The 4,269-nt window shown below is 41.3% G+C and overlaps 1 pseudogene; it reads right to left on the bottom strand.

Moving 5' to 3' along the window:
• Positions 1 to 1,793: 1,793 nt before the first annotated feature.
• Positions 1,794 to 1,911, bottom strand: LOC143846198 (5S ribosomal RNA; annotated as a pseudogene).
• Positions 1,912 to 4,269: the final 2,358 nt, after the last annotated feature.

Here is a 4,269-nt window from a genome sequence, read left to right as displayed (position 1 = left end):
CATTTATTCCATATTTTAATGGGTACGATGAAAGCTATTGGAATGGACACACTCCCTTCAGCTATTATGAGGATGCATGTTTACAGTGGATTGATGCTCTAGACGCATATCATGAGTACAATGGGCATGATCACCAAGCAACTATCTACTGGGCTAAAGAAACTGTGCGACGACAAGCCCGATGCTCATGGGACCACATGGAAACGTTCCGTCGTAGAAAAAGCGAGCCTCCGATATGTCGTTGGAAGGATGATGGTGATTTTTTTATGGATTTTTATACGCTCCACTATCTATGGAGATTAAAGCGTGAAGAAGCCGATCGCCGAGAAGAAGCAGCTCGCCATGAACAAGAAGCAGTAGCCCGTTGTGCACGTGAAGCTAAAATTGAAGCTGAGAATTTCCAGCGTCGCATGCGTGAGTCAGATTTGCAGAGCCGCTCCACTACTTCATCTGTCTTAACTATTGCTGATATTCTTACGGGTCCAGATGCTAGTATTGATGAGATCATTGACGTTGAGCCTTTGATTCCATCAGATTCAGACTCTGAGATGGACGATCCAGAGTTAGAGACTCAGTTGATTGTTGATATCGACATCGTTGCGCATGATGCTTTTGAGATTTTTGCCGCACCGATTGCCGATCATATAGATAGTGCGCTTCACTCTTCTGAGGCAGATATTGTGGCAGATCCACTTGAGGCTGATCCATTGCCTGAGTCCGAGCCAAGTGACTTGACTATTGAGCCATTACTTGAGATGGATGTTCGAGAGCATATTGCTGAGGATTGCACTATTTTGAGCCGGTTGAGCAGATTATTGAGATTGTGCTGAGACAGAGGAGCTTATTACGCATATTGATAAGGAGGATTCCTCACCTGATATCAGTATGCCGTTACGATTCTAGCTGATGATTTTGTTGCTGATTCCATTGAGTCGGATTTGATACCAGCAGGTGATATCTTTATTGAGGCTAGTCATGGATTGGTACTGCCCCTAGCTGTTATGCCGATCCCGCCGATCCAGAAAGAGTACGTTGTCATCTTCACAGCTTATTTGATTGTTAAGAGAGGTTCGAGTCTTAATGATTCAGCATGGATGATTTCTTCTGTGTTACTACGCTCATGTTCACTTTTACAGTCATTACGAGCGCTGTACAACATTCCAGAGTTCGAAGGATTGCGACTCTTGATACTTGAGTGGGTCGTCTACGTATTTGATCCAGGCGGATTCGAACTAGAGGGCGAGTTCTTTTCAAGTGGGGGAGAATAATGCAGATATTAGGATTTATTTCCGCATTATTTAGTTTCTAGTATTTTTATTTCCATGTTATTAGTTTTTAGGATTTTATTTTCCATGTTATTTTTAGGAATTCTTATTTTAGTATGTTTCAATCTTTTATGTTGTTTATTTGCCTATATATAGGCCTCTTTACAGTTTATTTTGAAACTTGGATGATTAATAAAGATTGATTGGCTTCTCCCCCTAAAGGTTTCTTCTCCTTCCTCTAATTTCGTCTCTTATTTTCTCTCTTCTTCTATTATCTTCTTCCCTTCGTCTTCTCTTCTATTCTCTTCTTTCCCTATTCGTCTTCTCTTTTATTCTTCTTCTTCTCTTCTTCTCTTCCCCTATTCTTCTCTCTCTTCTATTCTTCTTCTCCTCTCCTCCCTTTTCTTCAATTTCTCTTCCCTTTCCTCAATTTCTCTTCTCGGTCCTACATCAGGTGGGTTCCATCATTTTGAATCCCATGTTTTGTTGTATGAGGTCCATTAATTTTGAATGGTAAAAAGAGAGACAGGGGTGCAACATGAGGACTTCCCAGTAGGTCACCCATCCTAGTACTACTCTCCCCAAGCATGCTTAACTTTGGAGTTCTGATGGAATCCCGAATATTTGTGCTGATATGATCGTACCCTTTGGGCCCACATTGTATAACATATTCGCGTCATCACTTTGAACCTTATATTTTCATGTGTTGGGAGGGAAATTTGATCCCAATTTATTTTATGTGTGTGATTCTCTTTTTCATGCATGTGAAATTTGTTGCGAACAGTGTCCATCGATTGTTGAAGAATGGGAGGCTCCAACGAATGGGTGCTTAAGCTAAACTTTGATGACTCTAATATTGGCAACCCCCGTCCGGTAGGCATGGGAGGTGTCCTAAGAGCTCAAGAGGCGATGTTATTTGGGCCTTTTTAGGTACTCTTGAGACTGTCGATGCTAGCGAGGTGGAGGGTAGAGCCGCCCTCCAGGGAATAAAGTGTTTGGATAAATATTATATGGATAAGGTTTTTGTTGAGGGAGACTCCATCAATGTTATTCAGTGGCTTAATGGATCGTGTGCAATTGTATGGAATTTAGAATGTCATGGGTCTGCCCTAAATCTTTTAGGAGAGTCCTATTAAACATGAATTCTGGTCCTTACGGAGAATTAGGATGTTTATTTTGGAGTACCATCCCGTATGCAATTGTATGGACTATCTGGAAAGAACGCAATCGACGGATTTTTAAGGAATCACAAAGGAGTGCAAGTTGTGTGATTGTGGATGTTAGAGTGGAAATCATTTCCTAGGCAAAAGCGAAAAAGAAAGTCCCATAGGGTCTGTTCAGTTGCGCGCAGGAAACGGAAAGGAAAAGGAAATGACGTGGCAGAAGGAAATGGAAAGTAAAAGAAACTGCTAAGAAAGTAGTAGGAGTGCGCATTCAGTTGCCAGGAAACGGAAAAGAAATAGTAAAGAAATAACATTATGAAAGGGGGTTTCACACAAGATCTGAAACGGGTTTCAAAAAATAAGCTCAAAAATAAAAACATATGAAAGAGGGTTTCACTTAAACCCTAATCCGAACCATCATATAAACCCCTAATCATATTTAAGAACTTTGCAAAAATCAGAAAGCCAAAGGGAAATCTAATCAAATCAAAAGCATATTAGGGGTTTTTGCAATGGCAAAGAAAGAAATAGAAAAAGATTCAAATGTGCATTTTCTGAAAAAGAGTTTCAGGTAGTGCCAAGATCTGAAACTGAAAACCCCTAAAAAATGGTGATAAATCCCCATTAAAATGTGCATGAAACCCATTCTTCTTTCCCATCTGAAACTGATGAGAAAACTCCTAAAGAATGGCGATAAAACACCAATAAAACAGAAAAAATAAAAAATAAAATAAGGAACGAGGAGAGAGGGATGAGGTAAGAAGCTTACTTCTCGAGGAAAGTGGAGTGGAGATCGGAAAACCACCGCATTGGAGAAGATGGCAGCAGTTTTGCTCTCCACAGACCAAAGATGATGACGAAGATATGTGGTTTAGGGCTTCGTATTCTCAAAACCAAAAAAAGAGGACGCGACTTGCTTTTTTCCGCTTTCCCTAGCGAGAATCCGTGACAAATCCGACTATTTTTGATAGATTGTAAAGGGCGGAAAGTGAGTTGCCACGTGGGATTCGGTGGATTCCACTTCAGATTGACGCTTTCCTTATCCCGTCAACTAAATGACCATTTTAGCGCTTTCCGAGGAAAAAAGAGCCCGTTTTCCGTTTCCTTTCCTTTCCTCAAAATAAGCGCAACTGAACATACCCATAAGGATTATCTGACATTCTTCAGAACTGGTGGGCAATTATATGGGACAAAACTATTTCGGACGAAGCCAAAATGGAAGCCACCTCCATGAGGCTGGGTTAAACTGAATTTTGACGGGAGCTCCATAGGTAACCCAGGTAAGGCTGGGATTGGGGGACTGATAAGGGATGAAAGGGAATCAATTATCATGTCCTACTCAGGTCCGGTAGGTGAATGCGATGCAAATGGGGCAGAAGTAACAGCCCTTCTCTTTGGACTGCGCTGGGCTTATGAACATGATTTGAGGCAATTAATAGTGGAAGGGGACTTGGCTAATGCAATTAGTCGGGCCTCGGATGCTTCAAGGGATCTTTGGCGGATTCAAGGACTTATTGCTGAGATTTTAGACCTAATTGAATTCTGGAACGTAGAATTGAGCATAGAAGATCGGCTAATGAGGCAGCGGATATTCTAGCCAAGGAGGGGGTATTTAGGATGACCATGTTGGTTATTGTTCCTTAATTTCGACTAATGTCGTAGACTCAGTAACTACTTTCCTCTCTGCTTTGTACTTGGCGTGGGACATCTTGTCCCTCCCCTGATTATTGATTATTAATGAAACTAGTCATCTTTCAAAAAAAAAAAGTGGCTTAATGGATCGATTTTCCCTCCTTGGAGGTTCACCCAGTTCGTTGACGAGATTCAAGACCGAGTGGAAG

This window comes from Tasmannia lanceolata, unplaced genomic scaffold (genome assembly GCF_043159265.1).
Source record: "Tasmannia lanceolata isolate RefF3 unplaced genomic scaffold, GAP_Taslan_0.1 ptg000002l, whole genome shotgun sequence".
Lineage (NCBI taxonomy): Eukaryota > Viridiplantae > Streptophyta > Magnoliopsida > Canellales > Winteraceae > Tasmannia > Tasmannia lanceolata.
This window is presented reverse-complemented; position numbering and strand designations above follow the sequence as displayed.